The 9,236-nt window shown below is 40.9% G+C and overlaps 1 non-coding gene across 1 annotated transcript; it reads right to left on the bottom strand.

Annotated features, from left to right (window-relative positions):
* Positions 1–8,768: 8,768 nt before the first annotated feature.
* Trnas-cga (transfer RNA serine (anticodon CGA)) lies at positions 8,769–8,843 on the bottom strand. The gene has a single exon. It is a non-coding gene; the product is annotated as a tRNA-Ser (tRNA).
* Positions 8,844–9,236: the final 393 nt, after the last annotated feature.

Below are 9,236 nucleotides of genomic sequence, written 5' to 3'. Positions count from 1 at the left end.
TACGTCAACGGGAAGCACCCTGCAGGATTTGATGAATGAATGGGTGAATGGCAACATATGTGACCTAGAAAGCAGTATATTTTGAATGCAGTGACTTTGACGGTTCAATTTTTTTCACTGTCAAGTGATTGTGGCCTTAGAATGTGACATAAATATCAACTTGATACCTCTACCTACTCCTAAAGAAAAGTGGCCTTAACAAACGGACGAACAGTCAGATAATAAATGACACACAATTTTCTTTCGTGTGACATAATAAAAAATTAAGAATTTTTGAATTTCTTGCTTTGTTTGTACTGTGAAACTTTCCTTTTAGTCAAAGCGATCCTAGAAGGGTTCCATTTTTACCAATCGTGTCACGTAACCCTAAAAGCGAACGTATCGAACAAGTAGTTTCGAGTTGTTACAACGAAGAAACTGTAACTACGTCTGAAAGGTAATATACGTATAAACACAGTTTATTTTGGTGTGATTCATGTTCATGAATTGAAGGTTGGATGCGTTAAATTGTATTGCATTAATAATCCATCTAAACCGGCACACTCTTCAGTCTAGCTGAACTTCCACAAGAATGTCTGAAGATAAAACTTTATAATTTCGAAATCCGTCTTGTGAACTGAATACCACCACTAAAAGAACTGAGCAGATTATCCAATATCAGCAAGTTACACTCAGTTTAACGTCGCGAATAAGCTTCTCCAAGTGACGCTAAGGAACTTTCTATTCAGATAACGACTTTTAGAATGTGATGGAAATGTCAACACAACGACTTACTGGGCAAAATTTTATTGTTTTGGGGTCCATAGAGTCCATATGTTTTGGGAATGAAAACGTAGTCCACGCAGGTTGTGTTCTTCTCATTATCCGTGCAGTAGAAAAGTTACATCGATGGGTCATTTTCAAGTACATATTTTAATCTTTATGCTTCATTTCACGCTCTAATATATTTACAAATGGTCCTGTATAGCTCACGTATCTGTTTGTATTTGGCGCAAAAACAACACAAGATTACGTTCATTAGGCTACACAAATGCTGTACCATGGTATGGCATATTTCTGTTTATGTCCAATAGCCGACACGAAGGCTATACCGTGATATGGCAACTTTCTGACTGTGTCGGCTAATGGACTTAATCACGTAAACTATTGTATTGTGTTTGCCATATAAGAATGGAGATTCGACGTGTGGCTGTTCACGTTTACAAGCGTTATATCAGGTAGTAAATTAAAGCGTGGAGCTTACAATATGTGCTTGAAGATGACCGACGGTCAAAATTGGTCGGTTGCTCGGATAATAAAAAGAATACAGCCTACTAGGGCTCTGGTTTCATTCTGAAAATAGTAATTAACGTTTTCAGAACTGAGCTACCGTAGGTTACATGACATGGAGGTCACCACGAGCGTGGACAAGCAGCTGGAGAACAGACCCTCCTAGCGACGTTTTACCTGCAAGCCACACACGACGCTCCAGTATCTGCTGCGTGGCTGGTGCTCGGCTGGAGCTCGGGAAGCCGTTAGCCGGGACCTCTGCTGCAGGGCGACAGCTGCAGACCGGGCAGAATGACTGACGTCTGTCCCGCAGCGCCGGCGTCCGGTTATGGACCCGGCCGCACCGCGTTCGAGTCCCATCCCGCGCCGCGTGTCCTGCATCCGAATCAGCCAATTTACAAAGTGCCCGTCCGCCGGGGCCGCGGCGCACGCAAATGCCATACGCAATGAGGTCCGCCGCCGCTGTGCCCGATGTGTATCGCGGGACGGCTCGCCACTGCGTCGTCTCTACAGGCTCGCTCCCACTCTGCATACTCCGCCGCTTCGTCTCCCACAACTTCTGTCTCTAACTCTCTCACTTCTCCTCTTCGACAGTCTTCCTCTTCTTCTCATTTCGTACTTTTGTGTTATAGTTTCACTAGCTCATTCGCCACATTAGTTGCTCCTGGAACCGAACAACTATCCTATAAACTTTCATTTGTGGGACATCCACATCTGTTCTGTCACATGTTCGTGGCTGAAGTCTTGCTCGACAGAAGACGCTACACGCTAATGAGCCAAAACATTTTGACCACCTGCTTAATAGCTGGCTTGTCTGTATTTGGAACAAAATACATCACTGATTCTGCATATCAGGGATCCGACAGTTTTTTGGTGGATTTGTGGAGACATGTGGCATTGCATGTCGACGCACGGGTCATGTAAATGGGTAAACAACGGGCCGCTGATTTGCATACGCGGTGATGATGCCCGCTAGCGACGCAAACGCTTCCACAGGATTTGCATCAGGCGAATTTGGTCGCCGAAACATCAGCGAGTGTTCACTATAATACTACTCAAACCACAGTAGCACGGTTCTGGCCCCGTGACATGGACAATTATACTGCTGAAAGATGACTGTGCCGTCGGAGAAGACATCGAGCATGAAGGGATGAAGCTGGTTCGCAGCTGTCACCGTGCCTTTGATTGCTACCACAGGTCCCATTCAAGCGCAGGAGAATGTCTCCCACAGCGTAATACTGCTCCCACCAGCTTGCGTCCTTGGCGCGCTGCACGTTTTTGCATAAAAGCAGCCAGATGAAATGATAAGCGATAAATCAATTAGTACTTAATTCCTGGCGATAACTCTTAGTTTCTTTTATTAAAATTGAATCATGTTTCCCAAATACAGAATTTCTTTCATAAATTGCTTTCTATGAATCTTATTGAATGATTTAGGAATTACCACGAGCATCTGAGGCTGAAGCTGTTCTGACTGGTTGCCTAGATCACTAGCCAATATGAATTAGCAGTCCCTGCACTTTGTGTATTGCTTTACGCCGCAGTTCTGTGTCTCTAGGAGTCGCTCGGGAAACGTGTTACTGGACAGAGCAATGTGGAACACCACCACACATATTTTTGTTAACATGAATAAAATCTTACGTGCTGTCGGTTCTACTGTCGTATTTATGAAGCGACTACAGTATTAGTTTGGAAGTTATTCACGTGTGAACCTTCTTGTCGTACTTAAACTGTACGTGGAGTGTTTCGTGAACAGCTCGGAGCATTTAGGCGAGCTCTTCTTTTAAGAAGCTCAAGAACGACTTGATGTAGTAGCTCTGTGGGTAAGTAGCTTTGTAGAACGTTAAAATCAATCAGGTCGGACTGTTGAACTGCTGGTTGCTTTCATGTGAAACTCTGTAGTGAAAACAGTAGCCAACTTGTACTAATAAGTCTGATAGTAAATGCGAACTTGATAGCTATTTTTCGCATGTTTTTGAGGCAATAAAGTCTAATTACGTGAACCTTAAACATTTTCTAGCAAGTTATTTAGTATCCAGAGCGCCCGAAAACTTTACGAACTTACGGATTCTGCTTCCAAGCTTGAATTATGCGGACTTTTCTTGGTAGGTATTTAGTTGGTGTTTCTACCAACGCAGAGTGAAAGCGACTAACAGAAAGAAGCTTATCGAGGTAGGCATAAGTAAAGTTTATTGCTCCCCGTCGCACCAGGACCGGCGAATACTAATGGACACCTAGCGACGTCGTGAAGCGTCAGTGAACATTTTGTCCTGAAAATAAGTTGTTCGCCGTGATGTGATGTGTCACCTAGAAACACCCTCTATATACAAGATTGTTGATGCTTGTCATTACTGCTGTGGAATGGTACTCGCACAACCTGTCTCAAATACAGTGTTACGCCACTTCCATTTGTTATACTTTAGACAGTCTCCATTGCCACCCATGATAACCATCACACATTCTCGTCGTAGATCAATTGCATATTTATGTGTTCTGGGGAAACACAAAAATGTCAGTGTTAACTGGCCTAAAGCTGGAAAACTGAAATGATTCTGCCGATTAGATATATCTGTCGCGAGAGAGTCATGACGTGATACAGCCCGAAAATTAGCGTTAATTGTTTCATTAATAAGCTTCAAGACCTTCTTTATGTCGAACGGCGACAGAGAAAGCTAATTTCCGTAGTTAATAAAATTAGACATTGAATTCAATGATCAGAGATGTACCTTAAAAGGACTATGATTCCGCTGCTCTTCAAAAACAAACACTCGAAACAGGTTTTAACCCTGCCGGAGAAAATAAGCGTATTTTAGACATGTTTCAAAAGAAGTATAACGCTCTTGAAAGCTGCAGATCTTAAATGTAATTTGCACTAGAGATTCATCACCTTATTTGGTACATTCCTTTTCCGATTAAACTGTATCTCTTTGGCACTATGTTTGTAGCTAATGTCACGATATTATTGCCACCCTCTCTAAGTCATTGTTCCAGAATCAGTCAGCACAATCCAGTCTCTCACTCCAAAATCACGGCTTTGTTCGTCGAGCGAGCGATGAAGCCCATAGGCTTGAGTTAGGAAAGAGCAGGATTCGAACCAATGTCTTATCCACCCCGATAAAATTATTCCGTGATTTTCATTAATAATTTCTCGCAGATGACAGACAGCTTCTTCTAAAAGCCACGATGAAATCCTAGCTCGTTGTGGAACGACAGCATGGTTAGTACTGGCATGTTAATGGCGCAAGCATTCCACAGTCTAATAAATATGCTTGTGAAAGCCGGCATATTACCCTAATACTTCTTTTTGGGTACTTTTAGTTGTATTTGGAGCAGAAAATATCACTCTTTATAAAATTTGTCTATGTACGACAAAAAGCGCTTTGGGTATAATCTATTTCACATTGTCAATGTGTAAAAATTCCGACGTTTCACCCACTATTAAAAAAAAACTGTGCAAGGTGCAAGGCCAGTTGTAATAGCGACCGAAATGTCGGAAGTCATAAACGCTGACAATGCGGTCACAGACCCAAAAGAATTGTATTGATTGTGACAGTGACAGCGGACGCCGATCAATATAGACTACCTAGTCAGCTTTTTACGAGGTTCACACCTTAAATTCTTCCTCTTTAACTGTAAAAAATGCAAGTCCTTAGAAACATTTAACATTAGTGGCGAGGTAGACACCGCCTACAGGAAAATCAAAGAGATCTTTGGAGTAAAGAAAAGTAGATGTACGAATATCAAGACTTCAGAAGAAAAATCAATATTAGGAAAGAAGGGAAAGTTGAAAGGCGGAAAAAATATGTAGAAGGGTATAGAAGGAAAATGAATTTGAAGGCATAGAAAGGAAAGAGGAATTAGATGCAAATGAGATAGGAGATATGATGCTGTGAGCAGAATTTGACACAGGACTGAAAGACCTAAGTCGAAATAAGGCCTCTGGAGTAAACGACGTTCCCTCAGAATGGTGTCGTTGAGAGAGCCAGCCAAGAAAACGCAATTCCACTTCCTTAAAAGAAGGCATTGCTAGACAGGACACGTTGTGTGTCTCAAAGATTCATCAGTTTAGTGTTGAAGGGAAGTGTGCTTGGTACACATTGTAAAGGGAGACCAAGAAAATAATACTGTAAGCTCGTTCAGATGGGTTATCAGTGGTCATTCGAATATGAAGTTGGTTGTATAGGATAGAGTAGCGGACAGACCTATATCATACCAGTCACAGGCCGAAAGACCACAATATTAACAACAACTAGTTTAACGGAGAAAATTCCAGTGGTAACGCCTATGCCATTTATTTGTACATCAATGATCGAAAGAGTACCAAATGAAAGAATGAACACCTACAATAACATAAAGACTTATTTGATTGCTGTAATCTAATACGCTGTAATGAGTGCATCGCGTTTCTTTAAAAACTTAGTAAACGTAAGAAACAAAAGCCAGAACTGATCGAACTGTTCTATCCATCTAACTTATCTCTCTAAACTTCCTTTACGTATGACAGCTGAATGGCGTGGCTACACCGCAGGGAACAGTATTCATAATGCGATGGTGCCTCTTGGCCCAGCTGCGCTCAATCTCACGGTAGGGTTATGTATGTTGTTACATTCTGCCGCTGAAAGAGTTGTGAAAATAATTTACATTCATTCGATAAACCTGCATGAAAATTTATAAGCCGTATTTGAAACCACCAAACGAGAGCTGTGATTAAATTTCATGGCGTAGCACAGAGAGAAGGCGCGTCAAATATGTTTCTTCGGTACCGTTCTCATACATTTATTCTCTGGTGAAATGAAGAAAGGTTTTATTTTTGAAGTTGCGTGAAAACAGAGTGGATTTCCCTGATTACTATGCTGGAGGTGAGGTTATTTGCAACTGATACAGTGTTGTAGATGTAATATGTAAAGATATTATTAAATATCTGATACCCAGTGGAGTGTGTCAACGCTTCTCTTGTTTCCAAACAAGGACTACACAAATAATTATGGTCGCGAGAGAACAGAGAGAATTTTGGTTTTACTAATAAAAATTTTACAGAGCTAAATACCGTAAGTTATTTTAAAGAATTTATAATTGGGATGGGCTCACAACCTTCTTATACTAGCTAAACATGGTGATTACCGCTTATTGTTGTCACAACTTTGACAATAACAAAACGGTAATTACCAATTTCAACTACTTCTTACATGACACCTGCTGTAACAGAGCTGATAATTAAATTTCGAAATGGAAATGGATAAGTACATTAAGCTTGTGCAAATTGTGAATCCATTTTGTCAGAAAGTTTAATAGCCAACTATCAATACATATTGAAACCACTGCGGAAATTCAGGAGGAGAGCTACAGCAAATAAACGGAAATTCTAAGCGTCGTCATCGCCTTTGAAAACTGAAGTCATTGCGGGACACATATCAGAACATTGGAGAGGGCCAATCTACAATATATAGGAATTAAAGAAAGTTAATCGAACTTCACTGCAGCCCTATATATTAATAGCCGTGTTTTTTGATGAACGGTCACTAGCAGTAGTAAATAGAAAAACAGGGAGGAAGAATTTCAAGGTTGTACGATACCAGCTTAACGATACATATGGAGAGAAATGAAGAGTTAGAGAGTCGATACGCAACCACATCTGTTCTTAATGTAGCTTATAAACTCACTACTAGAATGCAAAATCCGTTCTTAAAGCTACTCACTGCCGAGCAGAAATAATATGTCCTTCCTTTCAAAATCCATTACCAAACATTTCTTGTTAATATCAATAAACGTCGGCTCGTGATCCATACGTTAACTGTTTCATTCTTTTCGTACCGGATTCTTCATCGCCAGTTAAAAAAAAAAAATGACTGGCAGATATGTCAGGTGTGGTGACTGTACAGAAAAAAAAGACAGGTAAGCAAAACATTGTTGTTCGAAGTGTGAGAAGCCAATATGTATGGAGCACTCGATTTTTATGTGTGGAGAACGTGCTGATTTGTAGGTACAATGTTGGTACTGAGCTAATTGATCTCATAAGACCTTTTATTTTATTTTTCTGTTTTATAATTAGAAGATAATATCATGATGTTAATTATTGAAAGGAACTGTAATTTGTTTGAATTTTGTGTGAAAAAATGTTAAATTTCTGAAACTTTTCTGAGAAAATATAGACACTTCACTACTTCACCCAAAAAAAGATTTTATATCTTAAACATAGTATTTTACTTACTCATCTTGTTTAATAGACACCATTATTAATATCCCAAGCAAAAAAATCATTAATACACGATTGTAGTATCAAGTCATCAGAGTTTCGGGTATCTCATACGCTCCTCACAGCTGATGTAACAATTTCTCACCTCATTCACACCGGGTTAAATCTAAAATCTATCGTCAGAGTCAAGAAAATTCGTCTGGTAGTGTAACTAGCTAATGTATGATAAAATTAGCTGCGGACCTCTTTATGGAAGCTTAAAAAGATACAGCACAACCTTTCGTCCACATGGGCCCTAAATTCTGGTTTTGGTGTATAGATAACATATTCGCATTTGCCCACAAGGAGAAGACGAACTTCATCTTTCCCATAAACATTTACATCAATCACAACACAGAATATTATTGACGGTGCTGCCAATGCGATGTTTACCTTTCTCTTCGTGACGTATCTGTCCTAATAATATTTGGGCAAGAAGCGTTCAGGGTATTCAGGAAGCCAACAAACATGGACAGATACTTTAGCGCTATATTTCATCATCATTCAAAGTTGAACAATTTTGATGTTTATAGTCTTGCCACAAGAGAACTATGGATCACTGATACCGACAGCTTGGTGGTTGAACAGCGCAAGCTTCGAACGATTTTCAGGGAAAATGGATACAGTGGGAGTACTACAAAGAAATCCTCGGCAATACGAGAGATGGCACAGAGAAGGAGCAGCCATGGCAAATTGTCTGTCTAGCATACGTGAGTGACATTGTGGGCCACATTCTACATCGAGAAAGAATCAAACTAATTTCAGCAATAAGAAAATAAAGAGAGTTGCTGGGTTCAACTAAATACGCTGTAGAGAAGCATCAGACGATAGGCGTTTATTAGTTGTGACAGAGAACTGGTCTTTATTGGGAAGATGGGATGCTTCATCACGACACATATTTTGGACCACGAACGGTACACAATATGCAGCCAGTATACCAAACCGACAGTAAAAGCACATCCAGATTAGTACGACTCGACGCAATTTGAACAAGTGTGTGTTTTAGCCACGTCACAAATTTTCACCGAAATAAAAACCATAGAAGCCACTGAGGAAAGAAAGCGACTTGCAGACATGAACCACGAGGAAGGCTAATAACTCACGTCGTCTTGATTTGGCATACTCCAATCGATTCGCTACTGATCACCAATAAAATTTAACATACACTATTCCTAGCAATATATAATACCCCTGACAACCCTCCCTTCGCATTCGCCCTGTCATACAATCAACATACTGTATGAAACTTCCTGACAGATTAAAACTGTGTGTCCGACCGAGACTCGAACTCGGGGCCTTTGCCTTTCGAGGGCAAGTGCTCTACCATCTGAGCTACCGAAGCACGCCCGGTATTTACAGCTTTACTTCTGCCAGTATCTCGTCTCCTACCTTCCAAACTTTACAGAAGCTCTCCTGCGAACCTTGCAGAACTAGCACTCCTGAGAGAAAGGATATTGCGGAGACATGGCTTAGCCACAGCCTGGAGGAGGTTTCCAGAATGAGATTTTCACTCTGCAGCGGAGTGTGCGCTGATATGAAACTTCCTGGCAGATTAAAACTGTGTGCCCGACCGAGACTGGAACTCGGCAACTTTGCCTTTCGCGGGCAAGTGCTCTACCATCTCAGCTACCGAAGCACGACTCACGCCCAGTTCTCACAGTTTTACTTCTGCCAGTATCTCGTCTCCTGCCTTCCAAACTTTACAGAAGCTCTCATGCGAACCTTGCAGAACTTT

This window comes from Schistocerca cancellata, chromosome 5 (genome assembly GCF_023864275.1).
Source record: "Schistocerca cancellata isolate TAMUIC-IGC-003103 chromosome 5, iqSchCanc2.1, whole genome shotgun sequence".
Taxonomy (NCBI): Eukaryota; Metazoa; Arthropoda; class Insecta; order Orthoptera; family Acrididae; genus Schistocerca; species Schistocerca cancellata.
This window is presented reverse-complemented; position numbering and strand designations above follow the sequence as displayed.